General features: G+C 41.6%; 1 protein-coding gene across 4 annotated transcripts in view; it reads left to right on the forward strand.

Moving 5' to 3' along the window:
• The first annotated feature begins 3,086 nt into the window (after positions 1 to 3,086).
• slc8a4b (solute carrier family 8 member 4b) overlaps positions 3,087 to 24,510 on the forward strand; it is a 130,617-nt gene continuing 109,193 nt past the window's right edge. For 2 of the 4 annotated variants that reach the window (XM_082526014.1, XM_082526015.1), the window contains exons 1-2: positions 3,087 to 3,282; positions 16,943 to 17,011. The gene's annotated coding sequence lies outside the window, so the exon portion shown is untranslated. The remainder of the gene's footprint in view (positions 3,283 to 16,942; positions 17,012 to 24,510) is intronic. The other 2 variants (XM_082526012.1, XM_082526018.1) reach the window with 1 other exon arrangement.

A 24,510-nucleotide genomic window follows, 5' to 3' on the forward strand; every position in this document is an offset into this window, starting at 1 on the left:
TGAGATAAGGGGGTTCTGCTTATTCTCTCATTGCCATAGAAACTGAGTGGAAATGCAGTTTTCTTAGAAGATATCATTGTGGTTTGTTTGGCAATATACTAGCAGAAGCAGGCAAAAGCACACCACGAGGAGATGGGCGAAGTTTAATTGGTGCCGGGTCTGTAATATTTTGATGCTGTGCTGAGAGAGCAAGCAGCACAACAGCTGGGAAAAAATGAAAAGCATTATATGAATCTGAATATTACGTTCCTTTATGAAATGACTTTTATAATAAAATGTTTCAATACTTTTAGTAGTTCCCCTTTTCTTCTCATACTGACCTTAGTTGACTTTTTAAGCCTTAAAAAACACTGCTCCACTTAAAGGCACATTTATTTCATCCTTTTTAAATGATATGCTTTTTAAGAATTTTGTTATTTTTATCTGTCTCGCATTCAAGAAAGAAAACATTGTGCCAGTCCCTCTGCTCTATAAAAAGACTTTCTAAGAACTGTTTTTTCACTGTTATATAAAATAAGCACATGGTTAAGAAAATGTTGTAGTTATCCTTTAATAAAATAAACACAGATTTTCTTTCTCAAATAGGAAACTAACAGTACAACACCCCTGTGAATGCCAGTGTTTTGTTGACCTATCTGTCCACCCCAGTCCCCTCCCGTTGTGGGCTTTGCTGCTCTGTAGAAACACCACCTGATTTCCTGCTTTGGCCGCACCACAAATCAATGAATTGATCTTTTCAGCAAGATCTTTAAATAAAAGATGAATGATCACAGCAGTCAATTGTTCCTATAGCTACAACTTACAGGAGTATTTCCAACTAAAACTCCACATTAGAAGGTAGGAGGCTTTGGAAAGGAGGCAAGGGCACAGCTGACTGACCAGGATAAGAGTTTAACTCTCCTTTGAGACCACTTTTAAATTTCACTTTTCATCAGTGTTTACTTTTCACTTGCTGTTTGATGCAGTCTAGGCACAACATGCACTTGTATAAAAGTGCAGCCTTTCACGGTGTTAAAGTGTTTTAGCTCGACTGATCAGGTTCCACTCGCACAAATGACCTACGAGCTCACGTTGGAGAGGTCTTATTCAGCTTAAAGTCTCTTAAAAAGATGTAGTTGAAACCATGAATTTATGGCCTATATTTGGCTCGTTTTAAACTTGATTTGGGGAAACATTTGAAAGCACCGAGATGACAAACAAAAAGAGAGGTGATAAAAGGGAATGTGTTATTTTTGCTCTAGTAATTATTCTGACAGGGAACGTTTTCCTATTTTCAGACACAGACCACCGTGTTCATTAGAAGAGCCCTTTAATATTACATGCACTGTTCACAGAGCCCTCTGTGCCATTAATTTGTGGACTTACCGCAGTAGATGTGATAGAAACGATGCTGCGTGTGTGTCCTCATGTCCAACTATGAATATGCGGTTACATTTGTGTGTGTGTGTGAAGTCGTGTTCTCTCTGCGTATAAAGAGCTGGGCCGGAGCTGTTCGTGTGTGTTTGTGATGTTCCCTCCGGGTGTGAATTAGCTTGCGGTGTAAAGGCCATGCTTCACGCTGAGACAGACCTCTGATCAACTGTGTCGAAAACACGGATCATGTTAAACTACTCCTCTCCGCTTTCTCATTACTTACACTGACTCTTGCACTCCTCTTCTTCACCCTCGCCACTTGTCCCATCTTCACTGCACCCATCCCACACAGCTCCTGCATCCCTCTCTGCCCTTCTCTCCCCTCATTCATCTCTTGGCCTGTCACGTCCTCATCTCATCTCTTTGGAGGCTATCCTTCCATTCCTCTTCCTCTGTAAAGAGGTGCAGCAATGCAGAGAGTACTCAACCGGCCTCTGAATAAATTCCAGCACAAATAAGATGCTTATTTGTTCCCAGTAAAACCAAGACTTTAGTGCAAAAAATGAGCAGTTCAACAATGTCTTGACAACGTTGCTAGTACGTAATTATTGATTATTATTGATCTTCTTCTTTTAAATATGAATATTTTATGTGTTTGTTGGCTAACTGATGAATGGAAGTGAGAGGAAATATCATAACTGGCCCACTTTACAATCATATCATCAACAGTCATAAAAACAGATCTTTCCTGCAGCACCATTGAGTAATGGGGAAGACAACCTGCAGTGATGACAAACAACTGCTCAGCATGATGTTTCATTACTTGATGTGGCAACCCAAAGGGAGTAACTAATGGTTTTTTAAGTTCTAGAAAGGGCGTTATCCGGGTCATGGTTCCTGATACTTCAAAACATTCGTAATTAATTTGTCACTTGTTCTTTAGTAACGCAAGTTTTCATATCCCTTACAACAAAAGGTCATTGGTTAGGGGACAGAGTAGCTCATGCTGCATTGCTTTAATTTATAGACAAATGGAGCCTCATTTTGGCAATTTTTAAAGCGAATGGTTATGGTTACATTTTCTCTGATTAGAGATGAGTTTACTGTTGGTTGATGTAAATCTAATTTATTGGAAGTTGGGGTCCTTAAGTGCAATTTATTAAACTACTAATATGGAAGAAATAATCAATAGATTCACTGTGTACAGTAAATAGCTACTGGTAGGAGCCTTGAACTTGAGCAGGCTGGCCTTTTTTCAATTCATCTTTATCTTCTTCTTATCTCTGCTGCTTCTCAGCTTGACCATTCTCTTCTCTTCTCTTCTCTTCTCTTCTCTTCTCTTCTCGTCTCTTCTCTTCTCTTCTCTGTCTTTTTCACTGGTCTGTGTTTATCAGTGCAGTGCTGCTTGGGCTACACGCTCCTTTGGTTTCCATTCATTCTGTGCCTGTTCCACACACACACACACACACACACACACACACACACACACACACACACACACACACACACACACACACACACACACACACTGTCTTGCTCTGTGTCTTATCCCTGCACTCCTGCTCACATCAGCTCATCCTTTCCTCAGCCCAATCTCTCTCTTTTTCTCTTCCATCTCTCTCTCGGGAAAGGAGCATCTTCCTCCTTTCCCGCGAGAGAGAGGCAGACGCGCGCGCGCGCACATACACACACTCAGAAAGACAGACAGAGAGCGAGGGAGATACAGGGGAGGGCGCAAGAGCGCGCAAGCGAGCCAGCGGGTGAAGTGCGCGTGCTCTGTCACCGCCGCCGCCGCTTGAGAGGAGGAGAGACGTTTATTCAGCTGGTGGATAAGGAAACGAGCGGAGGGCAGGGATGAACAGATAGAGGCACCAGCCAGTGAATCAATGAACGGATCGCGACCTGGGCTTTTTCCAGAGTACCAAACCGGTGAGAGGACACAAATATCGCGCCACTGTTGCTCTTATAATGAATTTATGTGCATTGTTAAAACTGTTTTGTTGCTCTTACGCGAGCCGTGTGTGTGTATGTGTGTGTGTGACAGGAGACAGTCACCGTGTTTAAGAAGTGTGCCGGCATGTGAGGTGCATTCACTTTGACAGTTTGTCTAGACCCTAGCAGCGGGCGCTGCGTGGTGCAGAATTTGGTTCATGTGTGCGTAAATAAGGAGCGAGAAAGTGTTTCGATGAGGCGGAAGAGATAGACGTTGAAACTGAAAGACACCGGAGTGCCCCGCATGACCAGGGAGGTCTCTCAGGTGTGTTGCGACACCGCGGAGTCCTGCCCTGCGCGAGAGACGCATTCAAGTGCCGCTCCAATTAAGCATCTGTCCTGCGCGCAGTCTCCTGTGAGAACCAGCGTAGCCTGTGTCGTATGATAAAAGGATCTTGATCCACGCCGGCTGTTCTCTCAGCTGGAGAGCGAACGATGGAGTAAAATTTACCAAGACCTATAACCTTTGCTGAGCCGGGTTGGGGATTGCGCAAGAAAAGAAGGTGCGGGGACGTAAGATTATGGTTAGGGTTAGGTACACACCTGGGTACTAGGGGACTGTGCACCGGGTCAGGGCGCGCAAGAGTAATAGATTTGTAAGGGGTGAAATAGCAGCACAATAGCGGCCTGTAGCTTCGCATATGAAAGGAAAATCCTGTGAGTTTGAAATAAGGCTGATGATAATCGAAATGTAAAAGTTGGGTGAATACCATTCAGGTTCCTGCATTTCTTTAGAAGAGCTGATTATTGTGACGATTTGTTGATTCTGGTGGTGGTGACGATGATGGCGATGAACGTATTTATGGAAGGAGTTGTGATGATACCAAAGCTGATTGATATGTGACACTTTTAATGATGGCAGTCCCAACATAAATGGATGCTGCTGCTTATAGATGTTACACATTGGTGTGGAGGTGATTTTATAACAGTTGAAGAGTTGGCAACAAAATAATGGAGATGAGGATGATGACGTTGATGGTTTATAGAGCATGATGACGGTGGAGAGTTAATGATGATGGCTGGGCTGCGGGGTACATGATGAGGCTACTGATGAGAACTTTTTCAACAATGATAAATAATTTACCCAAAGATATGTTGCCCTCTCAATAATTCAAGGAGCCAAGCTGTCTAAGGAAATGTAGGCTATAAATTTATCTGCATATCTTAATCCATCCCCAGCATATAAGCAAGAGTAACTCTTTGTGTTAAGCAGCTTTTACACAGGTGTTGCTATCCAGCCACGTCTACAAGGTAGCGATTTTGTACAATTCAGACAAACAAAGCTGTTTTTCTGAATTAATAAAGGGTCAAAATAAGTCTGATGGTTCCTGGAAGGGAAATATATCCACATTTTGAGGTCAGCAAGAGTTTTTTTTTACCTTAAAAAATGATAATACATTCTTTTGCTTTATATCTTGGCTCTCAACTAATCCAAAAGCAGCAACAGTATGATTTTGGCTGCTTGTGTGAGCAGTGACTGTGAATAACTGCAAGTGCAGAGAAACCTGGTGCTTGGAAGGAAAAACACATGCATTTATTCATTATTTATGTAGCGCCTAATCCTAGAAATGTCAATATTGACAATGATTTGGTCAAGTTCCCACATTTATATTTTGTTTCTAGGTCTGTGTGTTTATTGTGTATGCACATAATGGAGGGTGCCTACTAGCTAAGGGTGTTTGCATGCCAGAAATATCCAGGACTTTCCCTGCCTGTCTGTCGTCTTTTCCTGTGACGGTATCCTCAGCTAATCCATTAATGACTTAAACAACACACTCACTTCCCCACAGCAGAGGGTGGTAACCCACATCTTGGCCTCTATTCTTGTCCATGTTAATCTGATTATGTGTTTCGCTGGCACCGGTCTCTGGTTTCTTGTGTTGTTAGTGGTTACTGAGCATAGGGAACCTGTTACTTTAAGCATAATGCATCTGTCCAGTAGCTGGGAGGGACAGGAAACACCCTGTGGTCATAATCCTTTTTTCTCCTGTGTGTGGGTGTTTGTTACACACGGTTAGTAGTGCCAGCTTTCAAAACCTTGTTTTGAGTTGTGTACCAGAAGAAGATTATATTGACAATACTGTGAAATATAAAAAAGAAGACCTATTCATGTTGGCAGGAGCATAAAGGAGCAGGAACTTCTATTAAGCTAGAAGATACATTTTCATGTTCTTTTAATTGATGAATTGTTGAATTGATTTATTGTTTGAGTGGTAGGCTACATGTAGCCAAATTTCTGTTTGGCCTAATGTTGCGATCACTAATCAGTTGTTTGTTATAACTTCAAGGGCTAAAATATTTCCTGATGGCACTGACTGATTGCTTATTATATTTGTCCATACTGGTCAAAGCCTTTATAGATCATCAAGTTTGAATATGTAAAAGTGTAATACAGCAACTGGTGTGATATAACTAGCAATGAACTGATGCAAGTAAAGACATTAAAGCCAAACTCAAAAAGCAACATACTTTAACATAATAATCTTAGGGGGAAAAAAGTTAAATAAAATAATTAAGACGACAAGTTAGAAAATAATGTGTTTAACGTGGGTGTGAAAAAATCCCCCATATATATATAACATAATGGATAAGCGATATGCACTCAACTCTCTCGTGACAAAGTCATCTTCAGTGATGACTCTAACCCTATGCTTTCATGTCTTTTTAAAATTTTTCCAAAAAAGTACTTTATGCTTGCCTCCAAAGCATAATGATGATAACTTAAACCCAACAGGGTTAATATATCATGCCAAAGTAGTTGCGTTCCATTTAGAGCTGGGCGATATGAGATTTTTTCATATCACGATATGTTTTTTTCATTTCAGGCGATAACGATATCTATCACGATATAAGCCAAATAACTTGTAAGAATTTGTAAGATTTAAATGTGCTGTTGCTCACAAGTAAAATGTGAAATAATCAGCAGCTTGTTTTTATTTAAATATTTATTTCCCATAATAAGTTCAACAGGGTAGATGTACTTAAGGAACATGAGACTTTTTCAGATAAATAAAGGCAAATATTGCAAACTACACAAAAGGCAGCCGCTAAAGCGTTTAAGTTTCAAAATAGAACAAACGAAACAGACTAAATTGTCAATTCCACTTAGAAACAAAATATTAATTCTAAAAATAAATCTTAGTTTGTTTTACAGAAGAACAGACAAAACTGACTAACTTTTGTCAATATCAAATAAACTGAGAACTAAAAGGAAATTCTCAATCTCTCCTTGTTGTATAGCTGAGCTTTTCAAACAGTTTTAACAGTTACTTTAGTCTGACAAAAGCCGAATGACGAATTAGTGCTTCCAGTCAGAGACTGAGGCTACGTCCACACGTACACGGGTATTTTTGAAAACGGAGATTTTCCGTTTTCGTTTTAAAAAATAATCTCGTCCACACATAAAGGCAGAAATGAAGGAAAACGCTGCTATGAACATGCCAAAGCAGCAGGTGGCGCTAGATTCCTAACCGTGCAGAAATGTTGGCCAATCAGAAGTCTAGAAGCCTCGGTGGGGAAAAAGTAAACAAAGCTGGGGCATAGAAGCAGAACAGAGTCGTATGTGTGGAGGGACAGTAACTGTGTGTATATGTAAGCATTTAAACACTGCAGAGAGTAGAATTAACAGTATTGTAGAAATTCATTTCACCGAAACAATAACGTGGCGCACAGTGTGACGCATGCACCAGTTTATTGTATTTCCAGACTTGTTTTCGGCACAATTTACAGTGCACGCTACTCTGTTTTTTGTCAGACTTGAAATAGCCGAAATACCTTCACACTACGGAACTTCTATGGCTCTTCCCTTCGACAATCTCTCCGGCATTGGAACCATCATCTGTTTTCTCTTCGGTCACACTCGGTTGATTTTTCTAGTCGGCACACTCATTTCCTCCATTACCCGCTGGCTGCTTCCCAAACAAACACACGTGCGGCTTGGCACTTGTGCTGTACGTAACAAGTCACGACGTGACGCTGCGGCTGTGATTGGTTCAGCTCTGCGCTACTTAATTTGGATTGGCTGACCTTTTTTTTTTTTTTTTTTTTTTTTTTTAAGAGGACAAGAGCGGCGAGGTCTATCGCGATAGCTTAATTTCTCTATCGAGTAAAAGTTATATCGCGATACATATCGTTATCGTTCTATCGCCCAGCTCTAGTTCCATTTTATGATAACTGTACCAGAATTCTAGTTTGGCTGCCCTGATGTGATTATTAAAAGCAAACAGTAGTTGGACGTAATATTAACACGGGATCTAAAACAGATTGTATCACATAGAATACACGGCATAGTTGCATGAATCTAATTAAAATGATTGCGCACATTATTATTAAATAGTGATTTGAACTTAAACATTAACAGTCCTGTGAGTTATTGTGCTCATCAATGGGGACTAGAACAACACTGAGATAATAGCTCAACTAACTTATGATCTCTCACAGTTCATAGCTTATCATCTGTAAAATGACAAATGTGATCTTTACATTGACTTTGAGTAACATTTGGGTGAAGACTAATTAGGTGATAATTATTTGTAGGTTTATGACCAGTGCTCTAGTAGCGATTCTTGTGAATTGTGGATGAGCAGATGGCATGAAGTCGTGAAACTGGATAAGCTAAAAGAAAAAGAAAATTAAATGTATTGCTAAAAAAGCAGCTTTGTTGTGTAGTGGTTAACAAATTCCATGAGAAACACAAACCCAGCCTCAGGACGTCACAACCAAATTTAATCCTGTGACCTGAGCATATCACCTTATGTGTGGGAAGTTCTCCTCTTTGAGAGAGATTCTGACTTGAAGGGCTATGCTAGTAGCATATTGTACTTATGGTATGGCTTCTTTCAATTTAACTATTAATGCTGCTCTCCAACTGTCTTTTGCATGGAAGAAACTGCAAATTTGTCATGAAAGCCTTTACCAGGGTGTGCAAGTAGGCCTTGCAGTTTGTATTTAGTTGATTCATTAGTGCAGTGACATCAAAAGTAAATGCAGGACCCATCTTCCTCTGCATCTGAGATGTTACCATCTGGAGTCTATTTGTGATTCAGTGCCCTTGCATTGATGAAGTGAATTATTTTAGTTACAACATCAACAATGTGGTTTATTTTTTAGCACTGACTAATACAACAACTCCTGGTGTGTAATATAATGCAAAAATACCATTAAGGCAAACAAAAGGATTGATAAGTTACCACCGTGCTACTCTCTAACTGGTTGATTTGAAATTGTGTTGCCACTGTAGATGCTCTAGCTAAAAGGTAATTTCATGGTGGTTGGTGAGCTTAAAGGGTATGCAATGCAAAATATGTGATTAACTAAAATGTGGGCGGATCATAAAATATAACATGAAACAACAAAAAACTATAGTACAATATCACATTTAAATGTATTAGAATTTATTTAATTGTAATCGTCTTTTCAATTATTAAGTTATTGTTGATTTTAGTATGGAATCTTTGCATACTATATAATTGCATCGCAATTATTTTTAATATTTATTTAAAATTGAAATATTTGAAACTATGTGTATTGGATTAATTATATTGTAAAATGCCACCTCTTCCCAAGAGGGATCATTAAACTTTCAGCTCTCATCCCCAGGCTTTCTAAGCTATTCGCCCTCATTGTTTTAATTGTGTTTATCTTGTGTATGGACAGCGGCTTTATCCAAAATCTTAAAAGTTCACTCCATCTCCATCATTTGTTTTGGCTGCTGTTTGAATCTAGATAATTTCATGAGGCATTTTAATCTCTCTGCAACTGAACAGTGAGTCGCCCCTCGAGGTTTAAAGCACGGCCTCCTGCCTACAGGTTGATTAATTAAGTACACTAACACAATAGAATGAGAGGACAGTGATATATCGAGTGGTTCATCTCTTCTCTCACTGCGACACGAAGCCATTGGCCTATCCTTTTATTTGACACAGTGTTTGACATTCATGGAAAGTGGCCAGTACCCATGGGTGGCGCCCAGTGCCACATCACATAATGGCACCTCAGTGTTTGCTCGACCGGAGGAAAACGCACTGTGAGTTAAGACCAAGGAGTGAACTTTATAATATCAAACTCAAAGCTTAACAGTCAGTATGGGCATTTGGCAATTTGAGCTGTGAAATTAGACATTACAGCACGATCTAAATCATAACGCAATGAGAGAGAGTGAAAACGCGTTCAACATATTGTGACTAAAGCACAGATGAAATTAAAAATAAAGCGTTGCATCATGGCAAAGTGTCAAAGAAGGCTAAATCCTGTTTTAAATTTCAGTAATCATTGACACAGTCAACTAATTGCAATACAGGTTCCAGATATAGTCTGATTTAAACACCTCTGAGTTTAAAAATCCTATAAAAAGGACGGTTGCAGATTTAATAACATCCTGATATCCCTCACAGGTTCAGCTAGGTTGCCAGGGCCCTCACATCACTCATTCCACTCACTTTCAAATTGCTCTCAAAGTCTCAGTTTATGGCCAAATGGTGCGATTTCCAAGCTGGACAGCAGTTTGAGGTGTCTCAACAGTGATCTCACTTGCATGGCAAACTGATTTAGCCCTTACTCCTGTATACTTCAATTAATCCTTCAGAGGGCAACTACAAATTATGAACTAGTAGCCTGAAGCATTGAGTGCATGCAGCAGTTTGCCTGGTCCACATTTTCACTTGACTGGCAAACGCATGTCAGGATTCCAAATATCCAGATGTCAGGATGTTATAGTTCTGCTCAACATTAATCAACAATTAGTAAAATCACCTATTTGTATATTCAGTGCTGGAACTCTTTGTATTTATCCAAATTGATATGGAAACTCATACTAAAAAGCCACGAGGAATGATTATTGGAACTATGACAGTCATAAAACATCAGTTTAGACAAAAGTAGGTATGTCAGGCTAGAAAAAGGAGTGTTGCTTTAAAATCTAATATCTTTATAAGACATAATTGTTTTCTGCATTTTTGAGTTAGTTTATTTATGTCTTGCTCCTTTTTGCTTATCTCCACAAGTAAGTGGCAAAAAAGTGCTCATTAACCAACTGTAAAACAATCTATTATGCAATACTCTCTATGTACTGCTGTTAAGTAAAAGGGTGGAGCAAGGGGTGTATGGGTTTAAAGAGGCAGTTTTAAAAATGAGGTAACACAGTGGTGACTCAGCCTATGGCCAATTGATGAAAGCACTCTGATATTTATATAGCTGAAATGTGTCCAACTGACCATTATTTGATTTTTTTCTACAAATTATATTACAGGATAACACAAACCAAACACTTGTTGCTGTTGCAACGTCATATTAAAAGCATTTAAGCTGGTGAGCCATTAGTTGGCTTTTATTTTGGAACTGTCACGCAAAAAATTCAGTGTCAGTGAGTTGAGTGCTTACCATCATTGGCTAGTCATAAAAAAACAGACTTTTTGGCATTGTCTGGCAAATTAGCTTGAAATACTAAAGGTAGTAATGAAACCAGAAGAAGCAGCCACTGTGAGCTGCAGGCAGCACGCTCAACTCAACGTCTCCTTGTGCAAGCCACAAGGAAATGGATAAATCTGCATGAATTGTTTTTTGAAAGCATGGAAATAACTTGTTTTGCTTTCCCCGGTATTCAGTGATTTACTAGGATTCAATTCTTCAACACAGCCATTTCAAGAGGTCGTTACTAAATACACATCCATCCATGCTCTTACAGCTTATCCAAATTCAAGGTCGCGTGCTAAATAGACATATCCAGGTAAACAAGCCCTCAGTTATACAGGCTTGATAAGAATTTAGCAATTCGTATTCCATTATCGATATCACTTGTCAATTTGATTCCTTATCAGTTCTCTTATCAATTCTTATTGGCTCTGCTTTGACAGTTCCCACGATCCCTAAGCAGCATATCAGAGAATTCACATTGGTGCAAATTAATTGGATGGTGTGGGTCAAATGTTTGTGCATTACGGGGCGGTCGTGGCTCAAGTTGGGAGGTCGCCTTGTAATCGGAAGGTTGCCGGTTCGAGCCCCGGCTTGGACAGTCTCGGTCGTTGTGTCCTTGGGCAAGACACTTCACCCGTTGCCTACTGGTGGTGGTCAGAGGGCCCGGTGGCGCCAGTGTCCGGCAGCCTCGCCTCTGTCAGTGCGCCCCAGGGTGGCTGTGGCTACAATGTAGCTTGCCATCACCAGTGTATGAATGTGTGTGTGAATGGGTGGATGACTGGATATGTAAAGCGCTTTGGGGTCCTTAGGGACTAGTAAAGCGCTATATAAATACAGGCCATTTACCATTTACCATGCTGGAAATATTTCCCATCTTTGTTGTGAGCAGTTTTGGGGTCGTTACTGAAAAAAAGTAATACAGTACATTACTGCTTAACGTTCCTTAATTTGTTATACTGCTTGTTACATTACTTTCATGTTCCTCTGTGAAATGATCTGAAACATGCTGTCTCTTAATTACCATTTAACTATATAAACCTACAGGCTACAGCCCCTCACACCAACACAAATCCCTGTCTTAATGACCGGGACGTTACAGACATACATATGATCTTTCTATTAGTATTACACGAAGCCGAAAGCACAAAGCGAAATTGAAAACCAGCACAATGAGATTTTAAAGCAAATGCCACCACATTGATTATACTTTAGAAAGATGAGTGAATGGCAACAGAGACTGAAAGCACGACTGTTCATCTGTTTGTTATCTGATGAAATTCAAGCTATGGCTGCTGTGCTGGGGTTGGCATTCATTCACTTTCACTCTGGGTTCTTGGCTAGCGTAGCATGCTGTCTGGCTAGTTTAGCGTTAGCATGTTGTCTGTCCTGGATGTAGTTTCCACATTATCATCAAGCTCTGTCTTTTGGTGCAATACAAATAAAAGCAGTATCCATTCCGGCATTTTCCTCTGACGACACACGAATTGAAATCAGCTGATTGGGTCGCAAAAGGAAGAACTAATAAGCGGGATTAATAGACAGGCAGACTAACAATTCCAAGGAAATGGCCTAGTGATTCCCATCATTACCTCTGTTCACTAGGGAAAATGTATAATGAAGTTAGTGAATGGTTGCTGTGTTACTAGGTGAAATTGGTCACATGTCTATGTGATTCCTTTGGTCACTAGCAGACTGCAGCACTCACCTGTAGTTAGCATGGATGATACCCACTTGTTTGCAAACACTCCCTAACTACTCCTTAAGGGTAATGTAACTTGAGAAAGGTGTGATGCAAACTTTGAAACGGAGAACGTTCGCCTTCAAAGTAAGAGTTGTGCCTTACTGCTCCAAACCGACACGTTTAAAGCGCAAGTTTTGCTCTGGAGGTGACTGAAGCCCAACTGATGTAAGGGAGGAAGACCGAAGGCACCCCAACAAATTAATGCCTCCGAGTGTGGCTGGATTGTTCAGCTTGGCCTCTGTGGTCATAAGTAGGAATAACAGGATGATGGTAAATGTAACTCGAGTGTGTTTCATTGCTCATCAGTTTGGCAGATACTTCTTCATTCAACTTGGTAACTGAAGCTGCTGGTAGAATATTCCTGTGCCAAATTAACCATGGAGGGAGGTGCACTTGCCAGGACTCCTTGTCTCATTGATCTTGGTGGATTAGTTAAAATCCCACATGAGTTCTGCTGCTCTCAGTCATCTCTATGTCCTTAAGTCCTTGGGTCTGTTTCTAATAAAATAACCATCATCATCATCTGGCAAACAATGACAGGCTTTTCCACAAAATCTAAAAATGTGCACGTATGTAACAAAAGTTGTTGCAGAAAAACCAAAAAAACTCTTTTGCAGACAGACACATTCGATAGTGCTCTGATTACAATTATCATCCCACCAGATTATGTTTAAAGATGAGCCGAGCATTGATATGCAGAGAGGCTCCCCCTGCTGCTGCTAAGAATAGAAAACACCGAGGTGGAGGAGAGCCGTTTGTTTTCTGAGTAACCTCAGCATATGATACGCACACTTGGACTCACCACAGTGTGTGAGAGGTAGTGACTGTGTCTTTGAATGTGTCTTTCTCTATGTCTGTGGCTGTCTGTGTCTTGCTCTGCGTGTGCTTGATCCTCATGCGGTGATTCACAGGGCAGACCGTCCCGGATATTTTGCTTATGGTCGTCTGCAGTGCTGTTGTTGCTTTAAATTACATTTTAGGGATGGCTTGGTGCTTGGCAGAATAAAACGGTGCTAAGTGAAGAAAACTGACTAAAGCAGTTACAATTTCTGGAAGATAGAAGAAGGGACAGAGGAGAGGGTGAAAAACAGACGCAACCCTGCTTGTGTCCTTTCCTCGCTACTCTCTGAGGCCAGAATCAGTGCAAGCTGTTCTTTTAATATCATGAATGGGAGGAAAGATGTGAAATGGACAATTGCAGACTTATCCAGCCAACTGTGAAAATGGGCACAGATGAAGAATACAATGACCTTTTAAATCGCTTAAGCCCTAGGCCAGTTTGTGGAATTTGTGTATGGAAAAACAAACTCAATCAACTTCAGTTGCTGGCTGCTCCACAAGTGAAAATGAACAACCTTGGGCTCTGCTTATAAAGAATGCTTTGAAGAATTTTTGAACTACAGTAAATTTCACTCACCAGCCCTGGGTGACACTTGAAAAAACTCAAACAGTATTTACTTCCACCATCTAAATCTGATCAGAAATTAAACACCCGCTTTATAACAAAGAGTCAGCGACACTGATGATGGTGAACCTGATCTAAAAAATCTGACCTACAACCCTGCCAAACCTGGCAGTTGGTGGGACTATGTAGCCTCTCCATTTTAGCCATTTGAGAGCTTTAGAGAGCCAAATGTACCCGGCTTGGTGTTTGGAAATGGTGGCTGCAGGTTATGGAAAAGGTTACAGTTTTTCTGAATGGACAGGTTTGCACTGGATGGTTGAAGAAAGAAGTGTACGCTCTTTTAAAAGAGGAATGGATAAAATCCTGAAGTGGGTGAACGTCTATATGTTTACCACTGATAAACCTCCCTTTTTTCAACACAGGTTTACTTTCTGTTGGTTTCCTGCCCTGTTTTTTCTTGCATTTCCTGTCTACCCTTATGTTACTTTTCCACTTTAATTTTCTCTGTGTGTCCTGTCTTAATGTCTTTCTTATCTGCTTTGTCATTCTTGTATGTGAAATTACTGTCTTAGATGGCCCCAAAAGAGAATTTTCTCCAGGAGATTGGGTTTGTGTCGTATGTGAAACCAAAAGGTCATTCATCCATTTTCTTCTGCTTATCCAATTGCAGGGTGTGTGTGTGTGTGTGTGTGTGTGTGTGAAAGCATGCTTTTGGACACACAGGGACAGGGGGAACATGCACAGTCCACACGGAAAGGCCCCAACCTGAATTTGAATCCAGAACCTTCTTGCCTCGAGGTGCCAGTGCGAACCACTGCACCACCATGCCACAAAACCGAAAGGCAATGTTGGTTCATTTTTTTCATACTAGGTTGACTCAGGGGCCCTTTCTATTGTGACTTTGCGCGTTCTTCCTATGTGTGTTTGGTTGAGTTTCGGATTCAAATTAGCCACAGGTCTGAATGACTGTGATTCGCAAGGTTCCCAGACTGCAGCAGCTCTAGCCCCCCAAGCACCCTGAATTGGATAAGTGGTCAATAAAACAGATGTAAATGATGCAAATTTTTTCTTCTTCTTTTTTCGAATTTCTCAGTTTTCGCTCATGGTTAGACGAGATCTCGACAACAGAACTAGTCTGCTAGCTGTGGGATAAGATTATACTTTGGGTTAAAATAGATCGCATTTTATGCATTTTCACAACAATAGCAGTGGTCACATGTTAGCTCTTCAGAACATTCTGAAGGCGAACTTGTCCTTTGTCCTGTTTTTCACCAAGCTATCACGTTACATCAAATAAACTGGTCAGTTGCAATCATGGTGCTGGTGCAACATTAACACCAACGCAGCAATATCAAATTGCCCCTCCGCCCCCCTCCTCACGCCTTCTGTTCTGTCTTTGTCTGTCCTTTTAACCTTTTCTGTGTGGCTTCACATCAACACTGTCAGAGCAGTTTATAAAACAAATAGACCTGATATCCTGAAGTCCTGGTAATTCCAGGAATTCTCCATTTTCTCGAGAAAAGACACCCCTATATTTCTTCGCTGTGTAAAACAAAGCAGATCTTAATCTGTTTTGTGTTATATAGCAGACAAAGCCCGCACTCCTTGCAATGCGTTTCTTGTGAGGCGTACAGGAATACCAAAATGTGGCTTCAGATAATCCATGTAGTGTAATGTATGCAGTATCATAATGCCATTTACAAGTACAGTGTTATGCAACTCACAATCAGCATAATCTTCCTTCGCTTTTCTATGGATGGGAAGTCACGGATGTGGTTTGTTCACGCTCCCAAACACACACACACACACACACACACACACACACACACACACACACACACACACACACACACACACTCTTCTCTCCCCAAGCGCAAGTCATATTGCAGATGTTCATATCCAGTATCTGCCAGCCTCTGTTTGTTTGTTTTTGCCTCTGTGCGTGTGTGTGTGTGTGTGATGTTGAGAGGTACTGGCAGCACAGTGCTCAGACTTCCATCCCTTGCTAATGTCACACACAGAGAGGATAGCAAAAAGCCCGAGGGAGCTCGCATGCTAACCCCCACCTCCCCTCTCCCCATCTCATCCTCAACACGTGCACGCACACACACGCATACACACACATATCATGCATAAATAAGTTAGTATGAATGCTGAGCGTGAACATTTAAACTTCCGCGCTTCCATGCACACTTTTTCCTTTGCTCATGGATTTAGTTTTTGCTGCAGCGACTTACTCTCGCACACGTCTATACAGAGCCTTTACTTCTGTGTCTCTTTTTTAACCTCTGCTGCCGGGCCTTGATGACACACACACATGCGCTCACGTGGAGTTTACAAATAAAAATCATCACACCTATACATAGCAACACTCTGTATCTCTCTAAAGTACAAGCGGACTTAAACGCGAGGTCCTGGGGGAACCTCGGTCTTTGAGTGTCTGCGCTGCGCTCGCCCTGCGTGCCTTTACACCTCCACTCAAAGCTTCTCTCCATTTTTATGTCACAGCCTTTTGCAGAAGCGGAGGCATTTAGTCTGTGTGACTTCCAAGTGGTACTACAAACAGTAAAAGAAATAAAGGCTTGGAGCAGTCGTGCATTTAGTCAAATTTTGCATATTTGTATCATATGGAATTCTTTGTTCTAATCTGTATTTGTTTAGACTCAGGGATAATGTAACACTTGCTTTGATGCTGATGTTAATGCCTCTAGGCCTCTGTTTTACACCATTTGCGGTCCAGCCTATAATCAGTATTGATAAGGACATTGGTATTAAATTAATTTCTAAATTCATGTCTATCTATGTGGCAAAATGTGAAATGTGACCAAAAAGTTCTGGGAGCTGGTGAAAATCTCACCCAGTTAAAATTTGGCCCTTTTCACATTCAAGGTCATCTTTTCAGGCATGTCCACACAACTTCCAGTGCGGCTGCTATTTTTAGATCCCATTCTGGCCACTTACACCAAGCGATGCACGATTTCATCACTGACCTCAAAGTTGCACGGAGAGCAAACATCAACTTCTCTTTCAAACTGACTCAGGTCTCATGTGGAGGATCGTCTCTGATGTTCAGAGCTTCAGCCAATTCAGTTGAAGAGGGAGCGAGCCAGGTGAGTCGTTCTGCTTAAACATTAATTGTCCATTCGTCCGCCAGGTGAACCTGTCAGTGCAGTATTCTGGTGTAATGCAACTTGGAGTTGATGATATGAACTGCGGTGCATGGCAGTGTGCCATCTCAGAGCACGGTGAATACAGTTTTTTGGCCACACGAAAAATGTTCTCTCACAGGCTGGCGCACTAACTGGAAATGAAAATCAAGTTGAAGGATCACCGTCTTGACACACTGGAGGAGATTGAACTTTAAGTACATACAGTGCATGCAGTGCTCCAAAAATGGCACGAGTGCTGGGAATACTTCATCTTTGCCAAAGGAGATTTTTTCAAATATTTTGAATTCTATTTATCTGAAATTATTTGATTATTAATACAGTTGAATGGATTTATAAGTAGAACTTTACTGTTTTTGTTGGTCTCGATGATGCTAGCTTTTCTCCCAGCGATACAGTGTTTATGCAAGAAAAACTGTTGGACCTGGAGCATGCAACATGTGGGGGGGGGAACTGTGTCTGTGTATTACAAGTCAATGTTGCATTTGATTCATGTAGTGTTATTCACCCTCTATAACAGTAATTGCTTATTGCTAGCACAGACAGAACTGAGGGGGCTGCACATATGCCACAGAGCAGAGGGAGACGGAAAAACACTGGGGAGGTTATTTCACATTAACTGTACATGTGCGAGAACGCTGACTTAGACGTAACCTCTATTACATCCTTGGCTTAGTGAAGATGAGTGAATGAATACGACTGATTTTACCCAGTGACCTCCAGCAACCGCTCACCAACCAGTCTGGGAATGCACATTTTTTCCCTTACGACCGGTGACTGCCCGATGGTTGCTGTCCAGATCATTCTCATTCCCAGTGCGTAACATACCGACGATTTGTCACATCGTAGGTGTCTCATAGTAACACGAAAGGTACCCTTCGGCGTCCTTATGATCCACTCCGGATTCTCAATTGAATCCAACAGAATGCCGCTTGTGCCTGCAACACACGCTCCACCCTTCCATTCCAGCACCAACCATAACCATAACCCTATCAGATACAACATACAGGCGATTTGTCACGTAGTGTCGGTATGTGACGAGTTGAGATGAGAACATGACATCCAGAAAGACCAGTGTCACATGGTTAGTGCTCACACGACTGCAGTTTATCAGTATTATGTGTACTGTTTATAGACAGTATAGTAGATCTAAAGGTGCCGTACATTGATTCCATAGCAGCTTAAATCTAACTGGTTCCACAAAGTGCTTTACACTGTGTCTTGGGAGAGGACATAAGCCAAAATAGCTAGGAACGACTGGTTCAGTCTGAAGCATCTTATTTAAAAAATAATAACAAAATCTACTTTTGAAGATTAACTATTAATTACAGAATGTTGCTAAAGATTTGCTATAAGTGCAGACTAGCATATAATTGAAATATAATTAGTCTAATTTCTTTAATTTACTGAACTAATTAAATCCTCAGATGCTTTCCCAAAACCTCTCATCTCGTTTCTTTTACCTTCTGTTCCACCAAGATTTTATTTTCATCATAGCTCCACTGCTTCTTCACTGTTTTCCTCTAACTAAGAGTCTGCAAGTTCTTTGGCTAAACACCTAACTATGTTTAGAGTTGAGGCCTGATCTCTCTGTCCTCCGTTTCTTTAATTTCAAAAGTAAATACCCCCGCAGTGATAAGAAATGACTGCTTCTTTGAACGGATGCAAAAAGAGGTGTGCCGCGGCGCGTGTGTGTGTCCGGGTGTGCGAGCGATGCCAAGAAGAAGTACAGTTTGATGGCCGAGCAGATGGATAGCACGACTGTGTTTCATTTGTTTGTGTTCGGCAAATGGCAGTGACAGAGCTGTGGTGAAACTAATAAAGTTAAATGGAACCACGTCTTTCATTAGCTCAGTGCTTTCCTGTATGATAAAACCCCCGCGCTGCCCTTTCCTCGCTTTACAGGAGCAACTCAGAGAGGCAGTGAAAACACTCCATCTCTGAAATGGATTTACAAAAGAGCCCATTATTTTCAGTGAGAAAGATGAAAGACAACAACAGCTTTATTTTCACGTTCACGCTGACACAAATGCCCTTTTGAACGTGGTAACACTGAGGACTGAGTAGCTGGGAGAGGAGGCCAAACCAAACTTCAATGAACATACAGATAAGCCCCCCCCAAAAAAATCGATTTTCCACGTAATGCAATCATCTGAACAAAGCATGTATATGTGCAGTGAAGGGAGTAATACACAGAGAGAAAGCCTGGATTAGAGTATTTAGGAATGCATGTCGTCAACTCGTGTTCTATTTTATTTTATTGTCCTCCTGTGTACCTCTCCTTTTCGAATGATGGTCATCCCTTCCTAAATCCAATCAGGAAATCACCGGCCATGACAATCCTGACTGCACATACACACTCCCACACACACATGAACATGAAAACATACAAGCCACCAGGTCCAGTGAAGCAGACACTTGCAAGATTTCACGACTGCTAATGCATGCACTTGTGAACACATCGTCACACGTACACATTGCATTCTGTACCAGCCTACAGTCATGCATGCAACGTGTCTGGACAGCTTGTGTGTGTGTGTTTGTGTAGGTATGCATGTGTGTGCGGACTCTTATCAGATTATATAAGCCAGGTTTGGGGTTTATGCTGCAGCACCAGATTACGCACAAATGGATTGAAGAAATGGGTGGGCAAGAGGAGGATAGGGGAAAAAGACTGGAACAAAAATGGATAAGTAGAATGGGAATTTTAAAGCAGGATGAGGTGTTACACGGCAGGATCTCCACTGATTGAATGGTACGTTGAGCTGAGCATTAAGAGACATTAATAAGGACATATGGCAGTGATTGTGGAAAGAGAGTCAGAGGAGATAAAATTGGTAAACAACAAAGGTGGGAAATGACAGAGATAGGATGAGCGAGAGCACCAGTGTGAGATGAGCAATGCTACTGGAAAACGGGGGAAAGAGGAGACGGCTGTGAGACAAAAAAGGGGGAGGGATAATGAGGGAGACAGACAGGAGGGAATCTAACAAGTGAAATGACGAGACAGGCGATAATCAGCAAGAAGATGTGGCAATAAGAGGAAGTGTCGATGAGAAAAGCTGAGAAAGGAAATAAAGTAGCAGACAAACAAGAATAATGAGGGAGAGAGGGAAACGGTAGCCATCCTTCTATCACAGTAAATCCTATAGCAACACTGGAAGACGAATTTTCCTTCTGTATAGGGTTTACATCATACAACAGCTGTCTACACAACTATTCGGTGTGAAGGTTATCTGTGATTATGGAATCAGTACTATCTACGGGTAGATCGCTGTCCCACCAAAACAGGATTTTAACGCTGCGCCACTGAATATTTATATATTAACAATAGGTCGAATTACTGCGCGTGTGTCTGTGTTTCCAGTGACAAAAAATGAAGATACAGCAAAAACAGCCGAATCGGGATTTTGCCTTTGATGTCTGTCCGTTTTTTTTTAATACAAAACACTCAGTTTAATAGGTACACCCAGCTAAGACTGTTGCACACTTCAGCCTTCCTGAAAGTCACAGTGCTGAGGCGTAGCTGAAACTCAAAGAAGTGCTGATTCTACCACTTTAGACAGTTTACAGCCATTTGCAATCTGAGATGAGGGAGAAAATGAGCTATCAATATGGAGTGGAAAACTGTTAGATTTAGACTGGGTGGATTTGGTCCCAGTGGGGAGAATCTCGGGTTTATCACTGTTCAATTTGAAAAAGTTGCAAGAGAACCAGGATTTGATTTCCTGGAGGGAAACAGGGCGGTGGGTGGGAGGGTGGTAATGGGTTTAGTAGATAGGTGCAGCTGTGTGTAAGCAGGGATAGCTCAGTAGGTAGCATAGTCACCCTATGATCAGAAGGTCAGGGGTCGAATCCACTGAACAGCTACCCTAAAGGTACCTCTGAGCAAGCTACCGTCCCTCCCCGGGTGCCTGATTAGTGGCTGCCCACAACTTCACTGAGAGTAATCAATAAAATATACATTATTATTATTATCAGCATAACAATGGAAACTGATATTAATCTTACAGAAGATATGACCAAGTGGAAGTAGACAGATGTTAAATAGAAGATGCCCCAGGACAGATCCCTGGGGGACACCAGTAGTTCCTGGGATTTGAAATTTAGGAATTTAATGAACGAATATGGTTGAAAAGACTGGATTCAAACCAGTTTAGAGGTGTTAGTGTTAGTCTGTCAAGAAGAATTTTATTGGATTTGGAGGCAGATGAGAATGGTTAATAGACAGGAGTCAGTTGTCACGAGGACGTGATGGCGATATGCGTCTGTGCTTGACCATCTGGATGTAGGTGATGGCAAGCAGGTCTATGTCCCAACTTGACCCAATGTTTTCTGTTGGATACATTTTTCATTCTTCATTTTATGCTTTATTCCAACGGCTGAGCCCATCCAGTTGTATTTCCCTCAGATCCATCTTACAAATGCAGCTATTAACCTTCAGCCCCAGAGCCACGTTCATTAAGTTCATTTTCTAACGCAGTCCTGATCTAGAAGTAGAATGAAACATTCATACACACTTAACCATTCATCTGTCTTCTGATGGTTCAGGAAACCTCTCTGGCCTTTTCAGCCTACAGGCTCCAATGACACTTTTCTCATTTCCTCCTCTGGATCATTCTGCCATTATTCTTCTGCCTTATACTCTTTCTTTCCTTTCGTTTCTCATTCTTACTTCCCTCTTCACTGCGTTGGTTGTCCACTCTGCCATTATCAGCATGAAAATCTGTCGCTGGTCTGCTTGGATCTTAGTCGCAGCTTCAAACATGCTTTTAGATAGATCAAAGTAGATATTAGGCACAAATGCGATCGCATACGTATGCAGACACACGATAGCGTCACATGCGTGAATCTCACACCCTGACAATGAGCCTGTTGCTAATTGCTGGCTTCAAAGACCGAATACATGCTGTACAGCCTGTTACCTCTGAATATTTACACACATACAAATCCGACCCCACATCCTCAAACCGCACAAACAAGTATACCCAGCTAACATGGATTTACCAGATAAATAAATACATAGACGTAGGAGCATTAGATTGTACCCGTGTATGTATGTTTCTTTGTGAGAAAACACAAAAGTGTGCACAGCTAAGAGTGTGATTATCTGGGTAATGAATGCTCAGGTCTGCTGGTTGAGTAGGCTGTCGGATGAGGGTCAAACGCTTCAAAAGCTCTTTCATGCCTGCCTCAGATAGGTCGCATCGACCCCTGGATCTGTGAATCGATCAACCAGCCTTAATGTGACTCATTCGGGGAAACAAGAGTCCCCTAATCAAACTTTAAAATGCTCATGCACTAACACTTTCACTTTAGAATAGAGGATATGAGATTTGGTGATGGAATCGCTTTAGCATAAGAAATAGGCGTGGAATAGCAAATCATCAATACCACAGTTCTTCTGCCTGTTTTCTTGTTGATCATCATTCTTTATGTAATTACGTATGAAAAATAATTCAAATGATACAAATTTATTGCCTGCAACATTTTGCTGTTTCTGTGTTTGCTGTTTATGGATGTTTTAGCACTTAGCGGACCTGCGGAGATGGCTGTAAACACACACATATTCTCACCTTCTAAATGTGATTAGGCAAATGTGTCCACACACAGTTGCTGATTTACATACTCGGCAGACTGTTTGAAAACAGCTGCAGTTGTAAATACATTTGATGTAAGCCTAGAGCAGGAGTGTCGAACCCCAGGCCTCGAGGGCCGGTGTCCTGCAGGTTTTAGATGTCACCCTGTTTCAACACACCTGAATCAAATGATTAGTTCATTATCAGGCCTCTGGAGAACTCCAAGACATGCTGAGGAGGTAATTTAGCCATTTAAATAAGCTGTGTTGGATCAAGGACACATCTGTGGCCTAGAGGCATAAGACGAAATAAAGCAAAGTCTCTGGAGGGAACTTCAGAGTCCTTGGTTATTACTTGGATTTATCTGTCACCTGAACATTGCAAATACATTATTTAAATTTACTTTTAGCTCATTTTTGGTCTCCACCAATTCCTGAGAAAATGACTGCACTCTTTGACTCCTTTGTTCTCTAGCAAGTTGCAGTGTATTCATGGTGATGCTGGGCAGGTAGTGTAGATTGCATAAGATAAGATAAGATAAGATAAGATAGAACTTTATTAATCCCTCGGGTGGGTTCCTCTGGGAAATTCGATTTCCAAAAAAGCACAGCACCGACAGAAGTTACAGAGTTATACACACACACATATATATAAATACAGAGACAATATAAATAAAATATACGAAGGGGATAAATAGAATAAATAGGAATAAAAATAAAAATACAAGTGAATTGCACATTTCAAGTATTGAGGTCTATTGCACCATTGACTATTTACAAAAGTATTGCACAAAAGGTATTGCACAGTGAGGTGAAGAGGCACTACAGCTTAGTTGTTCCCTCCTTTGTCCTCCTGTTTCCCCTCCCTCTCCCCTCCAGAGAGGAGTTAAACAGTCTGATGGCGTGTGGGACAAAGGAGTTTTTAAGTCTGTTAGTTCTTGTCTTTGGGAGAAGCAACCTGTCACTGAACAGACTCTTCTGGTTGTTAATGGCCGTGTGCAGAGGATGCCTGGCATTGTCCATAATGTCCATCAGTTTCTTTAATGTCCTTTTCTCTGCCACTGTCACCAGAGTGTCCAGCTTCATGCCGACCACAGAGCTAGCCCTCCTGATCAGTTTCTCCAGCCTGGATGAGTCCTTCTTTGCTGTGCTGCTCCCCCAGCACACCACAGCATAGAAAAGTACTCCAGCAACCACTGACTGGTAAAACATCCTCAGGAGCTTCCTGCAGATGTTAAAAGACCTCAGCCTCCTGAGGAAGTACAGTCGGCTTTGGGCTTTTTTATACAGGTGCTCTGTGTTGCATGACCAGTCCAGTTTATTGTCCACCCACAGCCCGAGGTACTTGTACTTGTTGACCACCTCCACCCCCTCCCCCTCTATCTGAACCGGCAGTGGACCTGCTCTAGACCTCCCGAAGTCCACAACCAGTTCCTTAGTCTTTGAGGTGTTGAGTTGCAGGTGGTTTGTGTGACTCCATGCGACAAAGTTCCTCACCAGACTTCTGTACTCCTCTTCCTGATCATCCCAGATACACCCCATGATGGCTGTGTCGTCTGCAAACTTCTGAATGTGGCATAATTCAGAGTTGTAGCAGAAGTCAGAGGTGTACAGGGTGAAGAGAAGAGGGGACAGCACAGTTCCCTGTGGTGCTCCTGTGCTGCTGACCACTGTGTCAGACGTGATGTCCTTCAGCCTGACGTACTGTGGTCTGTCGGTGAGGTAGTCGGAGATCCAAGCCACCAGGCAGGGGTCCACCTCCATCCTGTTCAGTTTTTCTTGAAGCATACAGGGCCGGATGGTATTAAAGGCACTGGAAAAGTCAAGAAACAGGATCCTGACCGTGCCTTTTCCCCCATCCAGG

This window comes from Aulonocara stuartgranti (genome assembly GCF_965226115.1).
Source record: "Aulonocara stuartgranti genome assembly, chromosome: 3".
Lineage (NCBI taxonomy): Eukaryota > Metazoa > Chordata > Actinopteri > Cichliformes > Cichlidae > Aulonocara > Aulonocara stuartgranti.